Source organism: Arachis ipaensis, chromosome B2, assembly GCF_059453495.1.
Source record: "Arachis ipaensis isolate K30076 ecotype BB chromosome B2, ASM5945349v1, whole genome shotgun sequence".
NCBI classification, from domain to species: domain Eukaryota; kingdom Viridiplantae; phylum Streptophyta; class Magnoliopsida; order Fabales; family Fabaceae; genus Arachis; species Arachis ipaensis.
In genome coordinates this window covers 36,913,990-36,922,924 of record NC_142437.1, presented here as the reverse complement: position 1 = coordinate 36,922,924, position 8,935 = coordinate 36,913,990, and positions in this window count along the sequence as shown.

Here is an 8,935-nt window from a genome sequence, read left to right as displayed (position 1 = left end):
CTTGATCTCAACTTGCCTGGCATGAGCCTCAGTCTAGATTTGTAAAGGAGGACTAAGTCCCCAGGTTGGAACTCTCTCCTCTTGATGTGCTTATCATGTACAGCCTTCATCTTCTCCTTGTACAACCTTGAGTTCTCATAAGCTTCCAGGCGAAGGCTTTCTAATTCTTGCAGTTGCAATTTCCTTTCAGCTCCGGCTGTTTCAAATTCCATGTTGCAACTCTTTTATTGCCCAAAAGGCTTTGTGCTCTACTTCAACTGGGAGATGACAGGCTTTTCCATAAACTAAGCAGAAAGGACTTATTCCAATGGGTGTCTTGTATGCTGTTCTGTATGCCCAAAGTGCATCTTGTAGCCTGGTGCTCCAGTCTCTCCTATGAGGTTTGACTATCTTCTGCAATATACGCTTTATCTCTCTGTTTGACACCTCGGCTTGCCCATTAGTCTGAGAATGGTAGGCGGTTGCAACTTTATGAATTATCCCATGCTTCTTCATTAATACTGTTAGTCTACTGTTACAAAAATGGGTGCCTTGATCGCTCACGATTGCTCGTGGGGATCCAAAGCGACAAATAATGTGGTTTCTAACAAAGGAAACAACATTGTTAGCATCATCAGTGCGGGTAGGAATTGCTTCCACCCATTTGGAAACATAATCCACAGCTAACAATATATAAAAATAACCATTAGAATTTGGAAATGGACCCATGAAGTCAATGCCCTAAACATCAAAAACTTCATAGAAAAGCATAATTTGTTGAGGCATCTCATCCCTCATGGATATATTACCAAATTTTTGGCATGGGAAACAAGATTTACAAAATTCAGCAGCGTCTCTAAAAAGAGTAGCCACCAGAATCCAAAGTCTAGGATTTTTCTAGCTGTTCTTTGAGGGCCAAAATGTCCTCCTCTCTCAGATGAGTGGCAGGCCTCTAAAATGGACTGAAATTTTAATTGAGGCACACATCGTCTAATTACCTGGTCAGCGTCACATCTCCATAAATATGGGTCATCCCATATATAATATTTAGACTCGCTTTTCAGCTTGTCTCTTTGATGCTTAGTAAAGTTTGGAGGAAAAGTGCGGCTAACTAGATAATTAGCTACAGGTGCATACCAAGGGACTACCTCAGATACTGCTTGCAGGTTATCAAATGGGAAATTATCTGCTATAGGAGTGGAGTCATGTTTAATGTGCTCAAGGCGACTCAAGTGGTCTGCCACTAGATTCTGGTTACCACTCCTATCCTTAATTTCTAAATCAAATTCTTGTAGTAGTAGTATCCAATGTATAAGCCTTGGTTTGGATTCCTTTTTAGCTAATAGATACTTTAGAGCTGCGTGGTCTGAGTACACTACTACTTTCATACCAAGTAAATAGGCTCAAAATTTATCCAGAGCAAAAATAATAGCAAGAAGCTCTTTCTCAGTAGTAGTATAATTAGACTGAGCGGCATCTAAAGTTTTAGACACATAAGCAATTACAAAGGGGTCCTTACCTTTACGCTGAGCCAGTGCTGCACCTACTGCATGGTTGGAAGCATCGCACATTATTTCAAATGGCTGACTCCAGTCTGGTCCTCTCACAATTGGAGCTTGAGTCAGGGCAGTCTTCAGCTTATCAAACGCTTGTTTGCAATCCTCACTAAACTCGAACTCAATATCTTTTTGCAATAGTCTGGATAAGGGAAGTGCCACCTTACTAAAGTCCTTAATGAATTTCCTGTAAAAACCTGCATGGCCAAGAAACGAACGGACTTCCCTTACGGAAGAGGGGTAAGGTAAACTAGAAATAACATCCACCTTTGCTGGATCTACAGAAATGCCAGTATTAGACACAACATGTCCTAGTACAATCCCTTGTTTGACCATAAAGTGACATTTTTTAAAATTCAATACAAGGTTTGTATTGACACATCTATCAAATACTCTAGATAAACTATCCAAGCAAAGAGTAAATGAGTCACCATATACACTAAAATCATCCATAAAAACCTCCATACAGTCCTCAATAAGATCAGAGAAAAGACTCATCATGCACCTTTGGAAAGTAGCAGGTGCATTGCACAAGCCAAATGGCATTCTCTTATAAGCATAAGTCCCAAAAGGACATGTAAAAGTTGTCTTTTCCTGATCTTCAGGAGCTATATGAATCTGGAAATAGCCTGTGTAACCATCTAAGAAACAATAATGTGATTTACCTGACAGGCGATCCAGCATTTGATCAATGAATGGAAGAGGATAGTGATCCTTACGAGTGGCCTGGTTTAGGCGTCTGTAGTCAATGCAGACCCTCCAGGCGTTCTGAACTCTGGTTGCCATGAGCTCTCCATGCTCATTCTTCACTATAGTGACTCCAGACTTCTTGGGCACCACTTGTACTGGGCTTACCCATTCACTGTCTGAGATGGGGTAGATGATATCTGCCTCCAGTAGTCTGGTCACTTCCTTCTTGACAACCTCTAAGATAGTGGGGTTCAGTCTTCTCTGGGGTTGACGGACAGGCTTTGCTCCCTCTTCTAAAAATATTCTGTGCTCACAAACTTGAGGGTTGATGCCTACTATGTCTGCCAAACTCCAACCAATTGCCTTCTTGTGCCTCCTCAGCACACTAAGTAACTGCTCTTCTTGTTGAGAAGTGAGTTCCCTTGCAATGATAACAGGAAACTTCTACTTGTCCTCAAGGTAAGCATATTTGAGGTGTGGAGGGAGAGGTTTCAATTCTAACTTCTGCTCATGGTCAGGCTCTGGGGTGTCTGGAGCTGGTAACAATGGTAAAGCACTTTCACTGTCCTCTGAGAATGTCCCCACACTTGGACCTTGTCCTATGTACCTCTCTTCAAATTCCTCCTGGTGAACTTCAGCCACGGTTTCATCTATGATGTCACACTGGAGGATAGAATGATCCTCCGGAGGATGCTTCATAGCTCCATTTAGATTGAAGATTACTACTCGGCCATCTATTTCAAAAGAGTATGTTCCTGAAAAAGCATTCAATTTGAACTTTGAGGTCTTCAGGAATGGTCTTCCAAGTAGGATTGATGATGGCTTTTCTGAGTCATTTTGGGGCATCTCCAGGATATAAAAATCAATGGAAAAGGTGAGCCCCTTAATGCCCACTAATACATCTTCAGCAACTCCAGCCACTGTAATAATGCTTTTATCTGCTAACACAAAATGAGCTGCCGACCTTTTTAAGGGAGGGAGCCTCAAATTATCATATATAGACAAAGGCATTATACTAACACATGCTCCTAAATCACACATGCAGTCAGAAAATATCACACCACCAATAACACAATTAACCATACATGGACCTGGATCACTACACTTTTCAGGTATACCTCCCATTAAAGCAGATATAGAACTACCTAAAGGAATAGTTTCTAATTCATTAATTTTGTATTTATGTATACATAAATCTATTAGAAACTTTGCATACTTAGGTACCTGCTGAATAACATCAAAAAGGGGAACAGTTACCTCAACCTTTTTGAATATTTCTACCATTTTGGGATCAGGTTCCAGCTGCTTCCTAGGCTTCCTTGCAAGTTGTGGAAATGGAATGGGAATGGTGTCCTTCACAGCTTCAGCATTCTCTGGTGCTTCTTCCCGTGGTTGAACTTCTTCTTCATCAACCATGTCCTGTATGTCCTCTCCCTCTTCAACATCTTCTACCTCCACCACCTCTTCAGCTGAGGCGTGTTCTGGTGGGTTTGGCTCCTCCTGATTCCTCTCCTCCAGTGTGGTTCTGGACCTTAGGGTGATGGCATTAATGCCACCCTTTGGATTGGGTAATGGTTGAGAGGGGATTCCACTGGAGCTCAAAGGCTGGTTATTGGAGTTATTCATTGATCCAATCTGTGAGATAAGAGCTTGCAAGGTAGAGTTCAGACCATTTAGAGTAGAATTAAGGTTATTTTCCATGGCCTGTTGTCTCCGATCAATAGATTGTAGTAACTAATCATTAGCAGATGAAGAAGGATAAGTGATCTGAGAGGTCTGCTGTTGGTTATTCAGTGGTCCTTGGCATTGCCTCAGGTGAGGTGCTCTGTATGGCTGGTTCTGGTTCTGCTGTCTGTTGTTGTTATTATTCTACCTCTGATTTCCCTGATTGTCTCTGCCTCCTCTGTTATTGTTGTCCCTCCAATTCTGGTTAGAAATATCTCTCCAATTCTGGTTAGAATTGTCCTGCCATCCATGGCTATAACTGCCACCTTGATTGTACCCTTGGTTGGGGCAGTCATAGAAGTTATGAGTGGCTGTCACAGTGTTATCTTCTTACTGGAGCTGCAGACATTCATCAGTATAATGGCTATAATCAGCATAGATTCTGCAAACTCTCTGTGGAACTAACTGTTGGCTTTGCTGTGGAGGAGAAGGTTGAGCTTGCTGACTTTGTTGTTGATTCAATTGCATCTGCTTCAGTAAGTTGGTTATTTCACAGATACTCTGAGTTAGAGCAGCAGTCTCTCTGCTAGAGGATACTTCTGCAACAGTGTTTGAACGGCCTTGTTTCTTCCTGTGATTCCGAGTAGATTCAGCTAAGTCGCTGATCAATTGCCATGCCTCATCAGTGGTCTTGTACTTTTTCATAGATCCATTGCTAGCACTTTCCAATGTGGTCTTATCTTGGGGCCTCATACCCTGAGTGACGTAGCCGAGCAACACTATCTTGTTAATCATATGGTGGGGGCATGCTTCCAGAAGGTTGTTGAAGCACTCCCAGTATTCATAGAGAGTCTCAGATTCATCATGAACAATCATGGAGATGTCTTTCCTCTGTTTATCAGTAACTTTAGCTGGAAAATTTTTTTCCAAAAATTCTCTTCTAAGTGTATCCCAGTCGGATACAGTTGCTGCGGGTTGAGTGTAATACCACTCTTTCACCTTTCCCTCAAGAGAGAATGAGAAGGATTTTTTTAACAAAATTGAAGTTTCATCTGCACCATCACGCCTGACAGTAGAACAGGCTGCTTGGAAGTCTCTAAGGTGCTTGATAGGCTCTTGAGCAGATAAGCCATGAAACTTGGGCATCAAATTGAGCAGTGCTATTTTTATTTCAAAGTCTGTAGCCACCACTGTGTGATGCGCTTGAAACGGTTGCATTGAAAAATCAGGGGCTCCAGCCTCCTAGATAGTAATTCTCCTAGGTGCTGCCATGTCACCTTCACGTAAATCAACCGAATCAGCAGAAAGGGAGACTGTTTCTTCCTCAAGTGACGTTTCAGATCCGTCCTCAGAGAGGACTAACTGACGCCGAGCTTGCCTTATTCGTGAAATAGTTCTTTCAATCTCAGGATCGAATACTGGCAAGCTTGGATCAGGAAGTGAACGCGTCATTTAACGAAAGAAACATGAAGCTCATAGTAGCAAAATAATATAAAATGCAAATAAATAAATTCCAATTAATAACTTTAGCACTCTATTGCAACTCCCCGGCAACGGCGACAAAAATTGACGTGGTGGAAATTGGCGAGTTAAGAAATTATTAGAAGAGATACGTTGCAAGTACAGTTCTTAACCAACCAGAAATTTGCTTATCAATTTAGAAGGGTTGTCACAAAATTTAAATTAAAATACTGGGAGTATGATTCCCAGGTCATCTCCCAACGAGTTGCAGAGAGATGTGCTATTTTATTAATCAGATGTTTTCAAAAATGGTTTGAGTCGAATAACGGGAAATTAAATTGGAGAATTTATGTAATTTTAAATAAAAACCTTGACTGGGAGTAGATTAGTTGGAAGCCCTATTCTTGTTGAAGTACTCTCAAGATTAATTGAAAATTGAGGGTTGTTCTGTTTAGTTATCCCTTACTAGGTAAGGGAAAGTCAAGCAAGTTGGAAAGCTGTTTCTATTCACAAGTTCCAATCCGCTCAATTGAAAAGGATTGGTGCCAGTGACTAGAGGGCAATCCAACAATAAACCCAATTACAATTTTTCTTTTAAGCATTCCAACTCAAGGTCTTCCCTTCAATCAACTCCCATCCAAGTTATGGAACTACTCACTCATTGTAAATGTAGAATTCATAACATAGGAAAGGGAAATATAGAAAAACATGATAAATAATAATCAAGGGGATCAATTAGAAATAAAAATAGTTCTTGTATTAATAAACTCTAAAAATAATCCAATAATAATTCTGAGTAAACAAAGGACATGGAAGAGTAAGAGACAGGTAAATAAAACAAACGAGAATGACGAAGTCTTGACGGAGGTAATAACTCTTCTCAATATCCCAATGCGAAAAGTAATAAAAATAAATCCTAAGAACTATGAATGTGCAGAGAGAAAAACCTAGAAGAGGAGTAAAACTAGATCTAAAACTGAGAATTGTCTGTAATGAATTGTTGTTTTCGTTCTCCATGTTCCTTGGCTCTAGTCTGCTTTTCTGTGCCGAAAATTGGGTCAAAACAGGGCCCAAAATTGCCCCCAGCGAATTCTGCAGATTCTGCAGATCGCGCATGTCACGCGATCGCGTCATTCATGCAGTCGCGTCATTTGGCGTTTTGCCTTGCCATGCGTGCGCGTTGTCCACGCCTCCCCGTCACTTGTGCAGTTCCAATCCGCGCGGTCGCGTGAGCCATGCATCCGCGTCATTGCGATTCCTCTATGCCGTGCGGTCGCGTGAGCCATGCGTCCACGTCACTTCTCGCTGGTCATCTCCTCAATTTCTTGTGTTCCTTCCATTTTTGCAAGCTTCCTTTCCAATCCCCAAGTAATTCATGCCCTATAAAGCCTGAAACACTTAACACACAGATCACGGCATCTAATGGAATGAAGGAGAATTAAAATACATAATTAAAAGTCTTTAGGAAGCAAATATTCATCATGTAATAATTTTAGGAAGAAAATATAAATGCATGCCAATCATATGAATAAGTGGGTAAAGAATTGATAAAACCATACAATTAAGCACAATATAAACCATAAAATAGTGGTTTATCAAGGCTACCGAAATTGGTCCAGCTCCAGGTACTAAGTCGATGTTGAACTCAATCTCTCTTCGAGGAGGAAACTCAGGTATGTCTTCCAAAAACACATAAGAGAAATCTCGCACTACTTGGATTTGTGATGCCAGGGCATTTTGGCCAGTTTCACTGACCTTTTCTTTATTGTTTTTAGGGTAGTTTCATGCATTTTCTTAGGGAATAAGCAAGTTTTGGGTAGAATTTCACTTACATCTTGATTCAAGCATACATTGTGTACTTTACATGATTTCATGAGGATTTTGCATGAATTGAATGACAAATTGGATGATGCATTTCCCATGACTGGGACTAGAGCTTTGATGCACTTTATTGCTTGATTTCAGGACAAAGGAAGCAAGGAAGAACCACGTTAGCAGCCACGTTAGTCTAACTAACGTGACCTCTAACGTGGAATGGGAGCTAACTTGCAAAGTTAATGAGAAAAGTAATCGTCAATAACGCTCTCGAAGCCATAATAGCCCACGTTAAGAGTCACATTAACTAAGTTAACGTGAACTCTAACGTGGAAGAAAGAAATGAAGCCAACGTTAGTGACACTTAACTTTGTCACTAACGTTGGACCAAGCTCACAATTGGCCACGTTAAGAGCCACGTTAACTCAGTTAACGTGGACTCTAACGTTGAGAAGCAAAAGAGAAGCCAATGTTAGTGACACTTACCTTTGTCACTAACGTTGAGCTAAGCCACAATGAGTCACGTTAACTCCCACGTTAACTTAGTTAACGTGGAAGCTAACATGGAGGGAGCAAGAATCGCCAACGTTAGTGACACTCACCTTTGTCACTAACGTTGGAATGAGCCAATGTGAGCAACGTTAACTCCCACGTTAACTTAGTTAACGTGGAAGCTAATGTGGATAAGGGAATGATGAGCCAACGTTAGTGACACTCGCCTTTGTCACTAACGTTGGAAATGGCTATCATTGCTACGTTAGAAGCCACGTTAACCTAGTTAACGTGGACTCTAACGTGGGAAGTAGGGCACATTAGAACGTTAGTGACAAAGGTAAGTGTCACTAACGTTCTCGAAGGATTGGCAAGCTTACGTTAAGAGCCACGTTAACCTAGTTAACGTGGACTCTAACGTAGGGGGAAGGGAAGACTCTCAACGTTATTGGAAAAGGTGAGTCCCAATAACGTGTGCGAAGGACCAAGAGGCAACGTTAGTGGTCACGTTAGTGCCACTAACGTTGAAGTTAACATGGATCATCCCTGGGTGAGGAACGTTAGTGAAAAAGGTGATTGTCACTAACGTTCTTGAACCCACACTCTCACTTAACGTTAACGCCACTAACGTCCTGAGCTAAACACCCTGCCTACTTCACACTTTCTCTCTGCAAGTAAAGCTAAGCCCACTGAAGAGTATAACTACTTCAAACTCAAAGGCCCATATCCAAGACTTGAAGAACCAACTAGAAGATCAGAAGAGTAGTATATATAGGGGTAGTTTTGAATTAGGAAAGAGCTTTTTGAGGGGATTGGAAATTGGGAACTACTCTCTGTATAATTTACTTTCTCTGCTCTTCTAGTTCCAGTTTATGATGTATTCTCCATCTTTGTTTTCTATTTCCAGAGCTATGAACAACTAAACCCCTTTCATTGGGTTAGGGAGCTCTGTTGTAATTTGATGGATCAATACTAATTTTTATTACTCTTCTTCTATCTTTTTTCTTGATTTTACTAGAAAGCTTTCAACCTTCATCTAATTGGGTAGTTATCTTGGAAAAGAAGCTATTCATACTTGGATCTCTTCTGAACCTTGGAAGAGGAATGAAGAAATCATGCTAGAAATGCTTTCTCATGTTGGACCAAATTGGGTTTGGTTGGGTATGGTGACTATAATCCTACCAACACTTGATTTGGGAATGCATGTGGTATAATCAGTGACCATACTTCATCTCTTCTCATGAGCAATTGACCAAGGAATTGGCTATTGATCAAGA